This window comes from Molossus molossus, unplaced genomic scaffold, assembly GCF_014108415.1.
Source record: "Molossus molossus isolate mMolMol1 unplaced genomic scaffold, mMolMol1.p scaffold_m16_p_8, whole genome shotgun sequence".
In the NCBI taxonomy this organism is placed as follows: Eukaryota; Metazoa; Chordata; class Mammalia; order Chiroptera; family Molossidae; genus Molossus; species Molossus molossus.
In genome coordinates, this window is record NW_023425402.1 from 64,745,845 (window position 1) to 64,762,998 (window position 17,154).

Sequence of the window (17,154 nt, forward strand, 5' to 3'; positions counted from 1 at the left end):
AATAAGTTAATATCTGTAAAGTGATTAGAACAGTGCCTAGCACACAGTAAACTCTGAAATATTAGCTCTGTGGCCAGATCAACTATTTTCCTAATGTTTACTGACAGTTCCTGAATTCTTGATCTTTGGGTCTCCTTTTATCAAACCACTGTATTAGTATCCACAATTCCCTCAGTCTGGTTGTAATGTACACGATTAATCTACAGCTTTCTTTGTTTAATATGGTTGGATTTGGCCACATGTTGGTTTCTTGACTACAGCCAAGAACCTGGGGTATGAGGGCCTTCCATTTCTCTTCTTACTCCCTGGGTTTGGGTTAAGTAAGGGAACCTCCTCAATACCTTATGTTATGCTATTGCTACTGGATCATGGCAAAGATTAAACAGGGAGAAAAGTGACAGAAAAGAAGGACAGAGGAATAATTTTTAAGTTAAAAGTAGCTTTCACAAAAAGAGAATTTAAGCATGAGAATTTGGAAGCTAGTGGGGGCAGTATAAATGGCTGAATGACTAAAGACCATTTTTAGCCCAGGTAAGTTTTATGATCATGAGGCTGATGAAATAAATGATCCTCACCCTGACTTCTCTTTCCTCCAAAATAAGCCATGTTGTGTAAGTCCGTCAGGCAGCCACTGGCTTGCTGGTTCCTCCATCTTTAAGAAGCTAAAACTACTAAAAATCATGTGAATCACATTATGAGTAAGAGCAGGAAACAGCACTAGGTTAAAATTTGGAGTGTGACATTCTCAGCATGAAAATACTTCCCTCCCCGAACAGCCGGACACAAATTACTTTTTATAGTAGCCCTGGGCTTTTCATTTATGCAGGAGGGGAGGTCTGAGGTAGCAGGATTCCACACCCTTTTTTACCTGGATGACGTCCTTTTGTGTCATCTAAACAGATGCTACTCAGAACAAGAAGGTAGGTTATTTACTCCCTCATCTCATCACCTGAGCTAAAGCAAACAAGCAAACAAACCAAGCAAAAGAGCAATCTTAGAGGCCATTTACAAAAATGCCTACAAGACCTCTTTGGCTTATTCTTCCATTGAATTCCAAGCATTATTTGTGTGGGTTCCCTTGCCTGAACTGTTGGCACGAGAGGTGCAATTTTATCCTCAAAGCAGGGTGTTCCTCGGGCACCGAGCCAATGCAGTTGATTCATTCACTTCCTTCTCTGCTGTATTTCTTTAGGGCTTTTATACATGTCAGAAGCCTATTATATGATGATTCAAGAGAGAATACAGGAAGTATTGTTTCTATTCTGACATTGGCTACTCACCTCTTTCTGGCCCAAACTGGTTTATTTCACTAAGAAAACCACAGAATTTCCTCCATCTTAGTTCCTTTCCAATTGTGTAATCATCATGATGGAAATTCAAAGTAGAAAGCACTTCCCTGCCCCCTCTGCAAGGGAAAGTGACCGGGACTTGCCCTCTTGGTGAGGAGCCTGGGCTGTCACATACTGCGGCTTGTCTGATTTCTAAAACTCGTGCTCCTGAGTTCTCTTTTGCAGGAAACTCAGCTGAGCTAGGTGGCCCACACCTTCACATGTCTCCCTAAGGGGAAGTGTTTGGATGCATCACTGCACCTTCCTCACTTGCCTGGTCCTTCTCAAGAACGACAGCACGTTTTCTACTCTAACATATGATTAGAGGCACCTGGCCCAGACTAGGGATGCCCCCTTTGCATCTCTTTCCAGGAATCACACTGATGACCTTGATCTCAGGGCCCAGCCAACTGCACAGACTATTTCCAGGGAACCTAAAGGTCACATTCCTTCTTGTTATAAAGTGAAGCTGAGCCAGACCTGCCTGATTGTATGTCTCCACAGAGGGTCAGGGTTCTGATCCAAATGGTGTGGGCCACTGGAAACTTGCAGGCAGAATCACAGTACAGAATGATCTGTGTGAGAGAGAAGAGAAAGGGAGGGCTGCGGGTGCAGCCTCCCCTTTTCATCATGCGACTCTGAGATCCTCTTACCGACTGGAGTGGAGCCAGCTGAGGCTTCTTATTCGAAGACGCATGAGATAAAATTTCTGGCCTGGGATTTGAGCAGATGACTCACCTTTTTGTCATCAGAAAGACATAAGGAAGGTATAGTCTTTCCATACAGTTTGTACTTTATCCTTACACTTTTCTGAGAAAAAAAAAATGAAAAAGAAAACACAATATCTGAGAGAATTTTCATTTGCCCCAGATTCAAATTTTATTTTATGGTTATACACCGAAATCATATCTTATCTCAGAACTACTTAAGCTTTATAATTGCACTTTAAGATTTCAAGTTGACCATACATGTACCATGAGGCTTTTATATCTTATGAAAATAATTGGATATAGCCATTATCTTTTTGTTTTTATTCTATACTTTCAATAGAAACACTCCTAAAATGATCTGATTATCTATTTCATATACATAGAAATATGATGCTTAGTTTATGCATGGTTAGATATTTTAAATTAGTATATGTATATATCTCTGTAGATGTTTTGAAAAATTGGTTATCAGGAAATGGAAGAGAGGGTAAATACTGCATTACAGCAGTTGAAACAGAAACTGATGAAAGAATCACTTCTCCCTGAAAGTCAAACTATCCCCACATACAGCTTTGAGTCACATTTCTTCTCTATGGCTCCTGTTCTCCCTTCTTAGTAGCTTGCCTTCCTTCCTACTACATCTTAAAAATATGTCTCGTTTCTCCTCTAGGATTCAGCTAAGAGATAGGAGGAGAAAACTGAGATCCTGAGATACTTTTTCAACAGTGAGAGCTCCCCAGAGTGCAACCTGAGCTTGAAATCAACTAGAAGGCTTACAACTTCCTTGGAATGTCTCTTCCCTTTAAATCCTTTTGGGCCACTTTGGCAGCTTGTGAGATCTCTCCCATGGCTGGAAAACCCTCCTCATGTTCACCAGTTGCTCCTTTCTTTGCCCTTTGATGAATTTGGGAAAGGAGTTTACTATGCAAGAGCAAACTGTGTTTTCCATAGGAATCCTAACACAGACCAAAAAAGCAATGGAAATCTTGGATCTATAGAATTCTGAGGCATTTTTTGTAATATTTTCTAAAGAAGAGATTTTTGCATACTATTTGCAGGACTCATCTGTGGGCACAATATTGCTTTATGATCTTTTATGAACCATAAGCTGGAATTGTTAAAATAACTACAGGTGGACAGATGCCAAATGGCAAAGCTGGGGTGGAAAGTAGTGGTAAGAAGGGATTTTTACTGTTCCATTTACTCACAAAAACTCCACCCAATAATTTCTGCAAAGCAAGACTATAATACACTGAATCCTCTGTTGATCTCTAAAATCTGGAGCCTCTGAGTTAGGGTGAGTAAAATATCCTGATTGAAGTCATTAAAATAAGCACTGATACAAGTGCCCAGGGAAAACCGGCAGTGGAACTGCTGAGAAATCCCCTAATTGTTCCATTTTCCTAAGACTCATCTCTTGTGCTGACATTCTGAATATACTTGCCAAAGAAGTTGCCTGTATTCTGTTAATAGACAAATACCCGAGGGTGTGGAAGAAGACATCTGTAAGAGAGTATTCTGGCAAAGGCAGGCTGTGTCAGCATAAATTTCACAGGACGAATTGACTGTTTCAGGTCATACTTTTCTACTTGTTGAGAAATAGCATTATGACCACTGTGAAATGTTAAAAAATAAAAATAATGCTTCAGAAGTCCACCAGCTCGGTCCTAATTTGTTCCCACATAAACAGCACAGATGGGACAAGGCTTGGATGATGAACTGTAATGTCACAGCCATTGATGTCTATTTGCAGATGTCTATTTGCATGAGTTGATTTGCATGGGGGGAGAGGGGAGGAGAGCCTGTGGGTTGGAGAAAGAAGAAGGAAACGGAAAAGATAAACAGCACCCTATTTGTTCCTTTGGCTCCGTCCCAGGTTCTTACATCTGAGCCTTAGAGAGAAGGGCTCAGATGTAAGTAGTCACTCAAGGAAGCATTTTTAGGAGAGACCTGTAAAACAAGTGGACACAGGCTGTGATGCCTTCAGTCTAGGGGTGACATAGAATAAAAGCATTAGAAGCAGCACACATTTCACATGAGTATCAGTCTCATCGTGCTTGGTACTGACATAGGTATGGAGCTAACACCAGTAAATGGCATCTTAGGCCACAGCTGAAAACAGGAGGCTTCGAGAAGAACATGAGGGAACTGTGAGCACATAGGCCACAACCTTGGGGATTCTGGAGGATGCTTTGGGTGACGCCAGAAAATCTACATTATGCAAGTGGGAGGAAGAGACGATAAAAATTAGGGTTTGTCATTAATGTAACCCTATTTTTGTCTCCCAGCTGGTGGAGCATGATTAATAAGAAAAATACATTACTTCTAATATTAAATCATAAAAGTTGGTATCTTATGCGTGATTTTTAATTGCAGGCAACAGAATCCACTCTTGACAGTTTCAAATTAAAAAGAATGGCTTGAAAGATGTTATTTAGCACACAGACTTCTGGAAGGGCCAGAGGATCATACCCTAAGGCTACTTTGCAAGAAGTTATATCCCAATTACACTGCTGGCCAGTGCACCAGGGATGCACAGGCACAGGCACTGTGGCTGCACTGACAACCCCCACAAGGGACACCGACCCAAGGGCTGCTTCCGTTTTGGCCTTGGTGCCTCTGCCAAGCTCCACAGCCCTCACCAGAAAACTGATTCTGCCTGACACCTGCTTTCTCATGGTTTCCTTGTCTACACGGCAGTCTTGCACAGCTGTATCTGATTGCAGAGACAAGTCACATGTTTACATACATTCTGGTTGCACAGAAGGCTGGAATAGTGAGTTCTAGTTTTACCTTGAGAAGACAGGATTCATAATGTATAAGTTTCCTCCATATGGGAAAGGCTTTCAAGAGATGCTGTATGGTCACAAACATAACAAAAGTCTACGTGAGATCATTATGCAACCAAACTCTTGTTAAGCAGCGAGAGACCAGTATTTAACTCCTTCTGCTTGTCAGGGAGACTTGTCGTGACTGGTTCAGAAAACAGCCACAGAAAAACAATTCTGTAATGAAAGTAAGACTTTCAGGCAGTATTCAGTCTATAAATTGTTTTGTTTTTTTTTCCCCTACCAAATGCAGGAAGATATACGTGTCCCTTTACCACCCCAGCTTTAGAGGGTGTTCCCAGAAACTTTGCAGAAGTTATTAGCACACTCATGGAAAGTCACATCTTCACCTTGTCACAGATTTGAGAAACACTAGATAGGAAAACACTAATAAACACAATCTCAACACAGTTGTTGAAATCTGTGTGGTACAAAGCAAAAGGTCTCTGCACAAGACTTTAAGTGATTGTAAACAGAGAAACTGTGAAATCTCCATTATCAGGAGGTCACAGCAGTTGGGAGTGCCGTAGACAGGCACAGAAACAGATTAGCATAGGGCCCATGTAAGAAAAAGTTCAGGACCTGAACTGCGTCAGCAACTTTCCCTAGCCAAAATCATCTAAAGCAAAAATGCCCAACAGATTTTATCCTACAAATCAAGATCTATGTATGGACTGCGGCTACCTCAACTACCTTGTTGAGAGACTATCAAGAAGAATGTTCTTACGTGAACCTGTTTTCGAATAGTTGACACTTATAACTTTGTATTTTGCTTTTTTCCCCTTATTTATTGAATCAAAATATTTTTCCATGTTATTTAATCTTGGTAGTTATCCTTTAAAATATCTGTATAGTATTCCATCTTATGAATCTGAATTTACTCAATAATTTATCCATTATTTTATACTTTCTTAGTCCTAAAAAATTTTAAAGGATAGGTAGACTTTCTAAAGGCTCTTTCTATTATTCAAAAGAGAATAGTACAGGAATAATACCTGAATTTTTCATAGCTATGGCCACCTCCCAGCTGAGCCAATGTTGGGCCTATGGAAATTCCATAGGAATCAAAGGCTTTTTGAGAAAACAATTTCAATCCTTGGAATCTTTAAATGGAAAAACTCTAGCCTGGCCAGTGTGGCTCAGTAAATTGAGCATCACCCATGGACTGAGAGGTCCTGATTCAATTCCCATGTCTGGGTTATGGGCTCAATCGCCAATGGGGGGCATGGAGGAAGCAGCCAATTGATGTGTCTCTGGCACATCGATGTTTTTTTCTCTCTCTCTAAAAAAAAATCAATAAAAACATATAAATGGATAGACTCCAGGAAGTGTAGACATATATTCCCAAGGAGGCAGCTATATACCTCAATAAGATCTCTATTTCTGGACAGAATCTCTCTAGCATACTTTGGGGAAGATCCAAAGTGGGGCTAGCTCCTACCTTAAGTTCTGGAAACCAGTCGCCTGGAAAGCTTGATCTCCAGGGTCTGAATAGTTAGGAGAATGCAGAAAAACACTCATCTGATTATGGTTTTGAGATAAAACTTCAATTTCACAATCTTCATTAAAAAAATGAGCAATCTTTCCACCCAAAATATATTCACTATGAATTGTGGATTGTTTTAGATTAGACAGGAAGAATTTAGATGCAAAGAACAGAATTCCACTTAGCTCAAATAAAAAATGGGTTGATTGAAAGGCAGAGTTTATTATGAGGTTATGATAAGACAGGGCAGGCACCAAGAATGTGATTATGTGGATTTTTCTCTCTTTAGTTTCTCTTCTGCTTTATGAGGTATGTGGTCTCTCTATTTGTCTCTGGGCACCTACTCCATCCTTCGGCTCCTCTGTTTGCAAACTGGCTTTTTCTGCTGACTTATGGTTTCTCAGCTTGCCCCTGACTAGCTAGCATGAGGCTTTGGCCTACTGTGACAGGCCAGCTGGGCATGACCTTGCAACTTGACTCTGCGTAGCTAAATGACTCAGCCTCTTTGTCCTCATTCTAAATTCTTGGGAGAGTATCCGAATGGCCCCGCTTAGGTCAGATGTCTATCCCTGGGTCAGTTGCAGAGATTGGTGGGGCACAGTCACATGGTAGGCAGTGCTGTCTCTCCCAGGGTTGTGAGTAGGGCAGAGCCTCCAAGGTGGAATGTGGGTTGGGAGAAGGGAATGTTTGGCATTTCTGAGGCAGATTTGCCTGAGAGAGGCATGCTGAGTTGAAATAAAAAGAGCACCGGATTTGGAGTAAAAAAGAAATCTCTGCCACTTCTTAGTCGTAAAACTAGACAGCATTCCTAATCTCTCAGAGACTGAGGGAATTGAACAAGATGACCTTCCAGCTCTTGCTATCTATGATTATTATTTTCATCTTTAGAATCTCATTATGTAAGGAATGACCAACTATAATATCCACGATTTGGCAGGTTTTTGATGAACAATCATTTAAAAAGCTGTCTTTGCAATAAGTTCAGTTGTGTATTATCCCCAACATTACCATTACTGTAAACATTTTGGAAGGCCATTATATGAGCTAGCAGTGTTGAAGTCCCTAGGTAGGCATTCAGTAAATGTTTCTTGCTTAGAGTGGAATTCTAAAAGAAGAGGAGAAACCGACCTTGTTCTAAAAGAGTTGGCCTGTCAAAGTATTAGAGGCTTAAAAAAGCAATATGGTAAAATTCAACCAATTCTAATGTTGGTGAACAAGTTCCAAAACGTATTATTGGTGAACTACCTTCTACAAATAAAGACAAAAGACTGTGTTAGTTGAAATAGCTTTTTATCTATGCCAAATTAATATAGATATCACACAATATGTGAAATTGAGGCATTCTTGTAAAGTTGTCTATACAACAAAATTAACCCTCTCCCCACCACCACCACTGAAATCCACTGTGGTATTGAAAGAAATTACAATTGGCTCTTTTAACATTTAGCATAGTCCTATCAAGAAAGGAAGAATCCAGCCCTGGCTAGGTAGCTCAGTTGGTGGAGCATCATCCTGTACACCAAAAGGTTGCAGGTTTGATTCCCGGTTACCTAGGTTGTGCGTTTGACTAGGTACATGTGTGGGAGATGATCAAATGATGTTTCTCTCTGACATCTCTCTCTCTCTCTCCCCCCCCCCCCCCCCCCCTCGCTTTCAATATATCCTCAGTTAGTGAGAACTGAAAAAAAGGATCCAAGGGGAAACATTTTAAAAATTAATAATAATCACAGTGAGAATTTCAATTTTCCAACCTATTCAAGTTCCTTTAAAAGAGCCCAAAGCATCCACACAAACCCATTAATGTGTCTTGGGAATAGAAGACCCAGCTCACCTCCCATTTTCCCAGTGTGGCCTTTAGTTCTTCCTATATTCAACCCTTCACTTGGCTGCACACCTTAACTCTCATCTTTACTTGCCTCCTCTTTATAAATATATAAACGTGTTCTCTCTAGATTTGAGCTGAAGAGTTCAACTCACCTTAATTAAGTTCCTTATTTATCTATAGAAGCAGGGCAAGGCCCTTTGGGTTGTGGGTAAGCCAAATTTTTCCAATAGGATAGCCCTAATGTATTCTGTGGTACTCCTTTCCACCCTAGAAAGCTCTTGCTCAATAATCCCAGGCCCTGGTCAGGGCAGCCCTTATTGCCACCTACTATGCCTGTTTGCCACTGGGAAAATAGATTTTTGTTGTCCTTCTTTAATTTTAAAATATCAAATGTTTCTCTTTTATATATATGAACTCTCTTGTCCCTCCAAAATGAAACAACTTATTGATTTTTTATCCAATTGTAAAAATAATTCATGCTTGTTTTTAAAAAGTGCAACAATATAGAAATGGGTAAAGCAGAAAGTGAAAACTTTTCATACTTCTATTTATTCCCAGAGATGGCCACAGTGATTAGTTTTAGATCTACCCTTACATATATAAAAATTATTTTATATTATATATACACACATGCAGGCAAATACATATAAATGTATATAGATGCATATGCCAAATATGTATGTACAGTATATATTAAATACTGTATGTGTTTAACAAAAATGGGATCATATTATTTACTCTTTTCTGTGGTTTGTACTTTTTGTTTTTACTTTAAACAGCTTCTGTACATATAAATCTATCTCTTCCTTTATAATGACCTTTTGGAATTAGTCTGTACATTATCTCTACCCTTCACTGATAGGTGTTTATCATGGTCTAAGTTTTTCTTAAATATTAAAAATAATTTAATAAATATCTATATATGCATATAAATATATGCCTGTGCATGTTCTAATTATTTCCTTAGACTAACTCCTACAACAAAATTACTGGGTTAAAGCTTATGCACATCTAAAATATTGTAACAAAATGCCTACACCAGAAAAGTCATTGGACTTCATACTCCTAACAAGTTTCCTGCAATTATCTTTATTTTTCATTATTGCCAACCTGATGGTCCAAAAAGAAAAATGAGCACCTGACATGCTTGTGCTAATCTGCATTTCTTATAATATTAGTGAAGATGAGTGTCTTTTCAGGTGCATCTTAGCCATTTGGTTTTCTTCTATGAACTGTTTGAACTTGTGTGTCTGTACCATTCACTTCTATGTCCTCCTTCTCCCATTCCATATATACATACTTTTGGTTGGTTGACAGTAGCAGGTCCAGGTATGTGACAGGAGCTGTCTAATAAATCTCCTCTCCTGAAAATTTGGATTTGAGAACAGGGGACCTCTAGGCTGCTGTATGTAAACCAGAAAATGATGCAAAGCTGAGCTAGATTAGTCGTTTTTGGTCAACCGCATCATAAAGAAGAGAGGGTATATCTGCAGAGAGGAGAGATAGCAGTGGGCATACCTTGGAAGCTGAAATAAGTGTCTGTGGCCTTGAGAACTTCCTGTGCTCTGGCCAGTGAGAAAGCTCTCTTTAAGCTAGTTTGAATGAATGTCTGTTAAGATAAGTAGTAGGTGTGGCTCGGTGGTTGAGCATCGACCATGCGCCAAGATAAGTAGTAGCACAAATTCTTCATCATGGGAATTTTGAGGGGGATGAGGGTGGGTGGTGATTTTGAAAGAATATTTTGACCCTAACTTTTCCCTTTCATGGTTCCTAAGAAGCCCAAAGGAGCCCTAAGAAATCTGATTCCCAAGCTTGAAGAGAAGCTGAAGCTAAAATTGCACAATGGGCCAAATATGTCTCCACTGTCATGTCTTGATTTATTCTTCTGGCATTCCCCTTCTAATTAGACACCCAGACCCCTGTTGCCATTCAGCTCCCTGTGTACCCAATATCAGAACTATACACCTTATCATAGCAATGGTTTCATTTATTGAGCAATTACTATGTATGTGTTAAATGTTTTATATGCTATATCATATTATTTAACTGGTGAAGTAGGTATATTATTACTTAACTTTATAAAAGAGGAAACTATGACTTAGAGAGATTTAGTAAGTTGCTTAAGAATACTCTGCTGGAAAGTGGTCTAGATAGATTCCAGTTTCTGCTGTCTGACCCTGCTATACCTTCTGTTCCTTATGCTGGTCCACCTGGGTGCTTAGAGCCTAGAACTAAGGTGGCATTGGTCTCTAGAGCAGAACTGTGTCTCCAAGATCATGGCTCCAGCCCCCCTTAGATTGCCAACTTCAGATGCTTGTCTTTCTCAGAATAAGAGGTACATATAACCCAGCTATTGGCAGCCTTTTTGGCCACATGTGGAGAAGCCTTTCTGTTCATTCCCAATGTGCTAGGATCTTTTGCTAAACAAGTGAGCTCTGAGGACTATGCAGGCTACATCTTAAAGATGAGTCACAGTCACTGAAGGTGCTCTCACCTCTCTACCTTTGGCTAGCCCCTCTGACACAGGCTTTCCACATGTCCTCTCTCTTCCTTCCCTGAGGTCTGCCTCCTTTATAATAGTGAGAGCCAACATCTCACCACATATTTTTTTTTTTATCTTGAGACTCCCTTTATATTCATGACAATCCCAAAGAACTCATTTCTGTGGGTTATATGTATTAATGTTTAATGTATGAGAAATTAATATGAACAAATGCATAAAATATTTATTTTTTCATTTAAAAATAACAATAAACCCATTATATGTTAACATAAATCACATTTTTTATTTACAATAATTTTCTAAAACAAGCAGATAAAAAAGATTTAATGAGAAGGATGGCACTGTTTAAATTTTTGTAAATCTTTTAAATGTTTGGCTTAATAGAAGGCAGCTGGATTCTCTATCTGCTTCTGCACTCAATGTATTGTGATGTCACATGTCATGTAGCTTCCGGAAAATTTCCCTGTATACTTGTAAGTGAATAAGAGTGAAGGAGACAAACATCTTAGTATTATGATGAAAATACCTAGAGAAGAGCCTTTCTGGAGGACCATCAGAAAGGACCACACTTTGAGAACTGCTCTTTTAGATCATGATGTACAGAGTGCTAACCCTGGGAGGGAACAGGACTGGTTGTTATCGAAGGGAGGCGGGATATGTAAAAGTAAGGACGCTAATTTTGGAGGCAGACACCTCTAGGCTTGAATCCCAGCTGGTCACCCTCCTATACAGTGAGTGACCTTGGGAAGGCTTCTAAATTTTTCTAAGCCTCAGCTCTCCTACCTATAAATAGAAAACAATAGTGTACCTACCTCACTGGGTTGTTGAAAGATAATGAAGTATTTTCCATACTTCATTAGTCATATCTTTTGTCAAGTCCATGTAAGACCCATACAAGTATTCTCTTTATATCTTTCCATAGCTCACATGTTAAACTTAAATACATTTTTTAAGGAAATTTTACCTCCTTATTATAAATGGAAAACTTGCTCTAAATTAAAGGTGCAATGAAAATAAGTTTCCAGACAAATGTTAAGCCTCAGGCCTGCTCTCCTTTTGTAACAAAAGGAAATAAGTCAATTTTAGGAAGTCATTCAAGACCTACACCAGTTGTGATCAGGAGTCAGAGAGGTAAAGAAGAAGTAGCTTTCTCATTATGGGACACGATTTGACTTCTGCTTGACTCATGCACCACTTAATCATCTCCTCTATTACCTGAAACCATTTCCTGTATCACCCTACTCTGAGGACACACTGTAGCTTTTGTTATCTTTTCTCATTCTTCCTTTTCTTTTCCCACACAGGTTAAATGACTCACGTAAGCCCATAGTTATTTGGTGGAAGATTGACTACAACACCTGTCTTCTGTCCCCCTGTAGATAAGAGCATGGACTCTGGAACTGGCTCTACCACTTTAGAGCTGTGTGACCTTGAACAAGGGACCTCAGTTTTCTCATCAGTAATATAGTGATACAATGGCACCTAATTCATGAGATAAGAGCAAATGAGTTAATACATGTAAAGCATGCAGAACATGCCTTACAGGCATTTAACATGATATATATATATATATTAGCTAACAGTGTTCTTTTTCACAGCTGGGTTTGACAGCAGTAGTCATTAACAGGCAAGTTACTATAGAGATGTTTTTCTAAAACTATCTGAGAAGAAGGACCAGTTCTTCCCTCCAATCCATGTGGATCAATACTTTTGTAAATAGAACAAAAGTGAATTACTAGAAAAATAAACAAAAAAAAGAGAAAATATAAAATATAAGCCCACTTTTTAAATTAGATTCAATAGACATATATTTCAATAAAGATTATCAGAGGGGAAAAAAAACAGGGAAAAATTACAAAAATGTGTACATTATGCACTGAAAAGCCTGAGTGGAAACAATTAATAGCCTTATATCAGTACTTTTTTGTCATTCCATATCTGTGACAAAACAAAAAGTTATGGAGGAAATAGCAACTCTCCATATTAAATGTTAATATGCATAATGGAACAAACACTTTGTATATTAATATTTAAAGTTTTCATGCAGTAAGTGAGCTTGCTTTTTTAATTTTATTTTCAAATTACAGTTTACATTCAATATTATTTTGAATTAGTTTCAGGTGGTGAGCTTGCTTTTTGCTTATTAATTTATCAAGTTTGAATAGAAGATAGCACTACGAAGAGGGGGCCATGTATACCTAAACAGTTTCTAGGTTTGCTTTAAAAACATTCATAGTAGAAGCCCTGGCTGGGTAGCTCAGTTGGTTAGAGCATTGTCCTGCTATGCCAGGTTTCAGGTTCAATCCCCGGTCGGGGCACATACAAGAGTCAACCAATGAATAAATAAATAAGTGGAACAACAACAAAACATTCATAGTAGAGAAACCAGTCTCACAGAGGCAGGTTGATGAGAAAGAGAAGAGAAAATTTAAAGCAATTTCTGTAAGCCTTATACATTCATTTTTCATTTTGATCCAAAATAAAGCATATGATGTTGTATATTCATTTTCACTCCATCAGTAGTCAGTTCCAAATCGATCCTTCAACGTTATAGGTAAATTTAAATTATCTATGATAAACAAATGAGCAAGATAAATTCTGGATTTTATATACTTTTGGGCTACAGTTGACTAATTTTAAAATATCATCTGTGGTTCTATTGGGGACATCTAGTATGAAGCTTGTGTTCCATGTGACTCACCCATTCCAGTTCAACACCTGAACTATACCCTGTGTTTTCATTTGTTCAGGCTGCTACAACAAAATACCATTAGCTGGGTGGCTTAATAACAATAACAATAACATTTATTTCTCACATTTCCAGAGGTTGGGAAATCCAAGATCTAGGTAGAGGGCTTGCTTCTGGTTCATAGATAGCACCTTCTCTGTGTGTCCTCACATGGTGAAAAGGTCAAGCGAGCTCTGTTTCACAAGGGTACCAATTCTATTTATGAGGGCTTCACCCTCATGACCTAATCACCTGCCAAATGCCCTACCTTCAAAACCTGTCCCATTGAGGATTTAGGTTTCAACAGACAAATTGGGGGGGGGGGGACACATTCAATTGATAGCACCGTGTTCAGTGAGACTGGTCCTCTGATGATGCCCTGACATATTGTGACAATGTTAAATTACTATAAAAGTTTCTAAATCACCATTGCTGATTTTTGTGCCTATCCTGTTGTGGCTGGGAATAAACCCATGGACCACACTTTAAGTAGCAGTGGTATGGAGCATAGTACTGGAATGATAGTTGCATAATTTTAGGAGGAATATTGTTGGATGGTAGATGGTACTTCAGTTCTTTATCACGATTATTTCCACTCTTGAAGAAGAAAAAAACTCTCCTATTCATACACTTGCATCTCAGGTGCTAAAGAAATTGTTGAGAGGAACGCAAAGGCTATCGAATTAATGGTACAAACTTTACAGAGGAAAGAAAACTGGGACAGAATTTGTCCTTTCCTCTCAAACTGCAAACAACAGCCTTCTGTTCATGCTCACAGGCTTGGGTAGTAATTGTTCACACACACCTATGAACTTCATGAGAGCAGGGACCATGTATTTTTTTTACCAGTAAATGGACCACTTAGCACAGAGATGAGCCTATAGTAATCGCTCAATAAACATTTGTTAAGTGAGTGGATTCTAACAAGCTTGGGTATCTTATATCTTTGTTGGTATGCTGTGGAGGGATAGTTATTGGGAAAGAAGAAACAGTTTAGCAGTATAGGAAATGTATGCATCTTTCCTTTTTCTTCTTACTACTTTCCTCAGTTACCATCTCTTGAAAACAAACACAAATTCAGGTGTGTTGTCTACATTGAAAGCCATTCTGAATTCTACTCTTGCAGAGCAGAAAGACATTTAGGTACCAATTCTCACTGATCCAGGTGAGCATTTTTAGATTGCCTAGTTTCTTTTTTGGTTCTACTTTCTATCACAGAGGCCATGTCTTAGTTATCTTAGTATCACTGCGGCCTCACAGGGGGCCTGATACACATATGAGGAATGTGGCATAGTATTATTAACACATCTACCAGGAATAGGCTAAGTGCACTAGAGCTGAGCTTCTCAAGTTTAATGTGCATGTGAATCACCTGGGGGATCTTGTTAAAATGCAGATTTTTATTCAATTGCTCCAGGTGTGCTCTCAAGCAATGCCAACACTTCTGGTCCAAGGGCCACATTCTGAGTAGCAAGTAACCAAGAGGAATGAAAGGAAACTGAACTTCGATTTAACTGCTTGTTAGCAAACAAAATAAAAAGTGGTTAATATGATTTAGGAATGATTTTTAGTGATCTGTAGCTAGCTGTTTTGGAGACACCATGAAAGGCCTTTTTAGGTAAAGAAAATAACTCATGTGGGCCACATGTGATTCCACAATACTCCCTGGGAACTCACAATTGCCTTAGAATAGAAACATGATACTATAATAATCAATCATCTTTAAAGCTTGGTGCTCAAGTATCAGATTCCACGGGGAAACAAAACACAGTCAAGCAGTAATAGGATACATTCTTTTGTGTCTTCTGGAATATATGATGACACTGTTCTTAAAATTTTTTGTTGTTGTTGATCACTTACTACTTATTACCTTTATAGTGCATTGTAAAATTTAAATTAATCCATCTGTTTCTTTTCAGGTTTCTTTGCTGCCAAGTCAACAGTGCCAAGTGCAAAACACACCTTTGGGATCTCACAAACTTGGGTAATAGTCCCAATTCTGACCCATTTAAGATCGTGTCGCTGTAGGCATTAGCCACAGGTTCAACAGTAAAATAAGATTAACTCTCCTACCTTGGAGTTTTATTAGAATAAACTGAGGAAGCACCTGGGCCATGGTGGGATCCCTATAAATAAAAATTTTGTTCCCTCCAAATATTGCCAACCTGGGTTCTTACTCCTCTACCTAAGTGGGATTAAAGGGAGGCACAACTATACTTATTTGGAACCTAGATCTTGTCTGAGTTCCCTCCTAGCAGCAGGGGATGGAGGCTGGCTAAGACACTGACCCCCAGCAGCTGTAATTGGCTTCTGGGATGTCTAATAAGAAGGTATTCTTGCCCTGGCCGGTTTGGCTCAGCGGTTGGAGTGTCGGCCTGCGGTCCAGAGAGATCTGGGTTCAGTTCCTGCTAGGGGTGCGTACTTCGATTGCAGTTTGTCCCCGGCCCTGGTTGGTCGTGCGGGTGGCAGCCACTCGATGTGTCTCTTTCACATCGATGTTTCTCTCTCTCTCTCTCTCTCTCTCTCCCACTCTACCTGAACAGAAAAAATGGAAAAATGTCCTCGAGTGAGGATAAAAAAAAAAGGTATTCTTGAAATTCTTTCACTACTTCAGCTTGGTGAGATTTTAGAATTTGTCTTAGCATTGCAATAATAACCATCACTTACTAATGGTTAATTACATGCTCAGCACAGTTTTAAAATGTACTGGCTTTTAGTTTTCAGATTGATGGTAATTGACATTGACTTATTTTTTCCCAGAAAACTATATTTTATTTTAGAAATAATTATGATAAATTGGATTAAAAAGAATCTTTAGACATAGAAAGTAAGCTTCTTTGAAGGTGGGAACTGTGTCCTGTTCATCCTGTTTCCACACTCTATGCCCCACTATTCAGAGGCAAACCCTGTTAAGAGTGCAGACTGTCTCTTTTAGGATAGGGATGATGTCTTGGACTAATTGGACTACAAAGAATAACTGTGCGACACAGGTTCCAGATGAAATCTAGAATTTTCTTGGGTACCTGGCAAGGCCCTAGGGTTGGAAAAGCTGCTGCTGGGGGAAGAGTTGGGCCTGTTTCTTCTTTTCCTTCACACCACACACCTGACGGACCCTTCTAACAATTGGCTTGCAGAGAAAACCCAAACTATTGGAGAAGTGTAGACACCATCTCATTATCAGAGAAGGTTGGCTGTGGCATCACGGAAACCCGGAACGAGAGGCACAAGTGAGAGCGGGTGCTGGACATGGACAATGACACCAACTCTGAGTCAGGCTTGGAATCAAGCAGGACAACAAAACAGACACCTGCAGTAAAAGGTGTGAAGGAATTCTAAAACTAAATGACCAGGAGGGCCTAGGGACAATCTTGAGGGACTTGAGGTTCCCCCACCACTGGCGAATGGCGTGTTAAGCTTTTCACTATTCATCCAATGTTCATTAAGTGTTTTTTTATGCCTAGCACACAGCAGTGAATGGAACATGCATAGCTCAAAGTATTTCACATGAATTAACTTTTCAGACAACTGCAAGTTTTGATTTTCTTAAATACTATCCATGGAACATTTTCTAATATTGTATTTGTTACACAGTTTTGAATTGGGGTCACTTCTCTTTTTTAGGATTGCCAGATAAAATAAAGGACCCCTAGTAGAAATTGAATTTCAGATAAACATAGGCAATATTTGGGACATACTATACTAATAAATTATTTCTTACTTACCTGAAGTTCAAATTTAATTGGGTG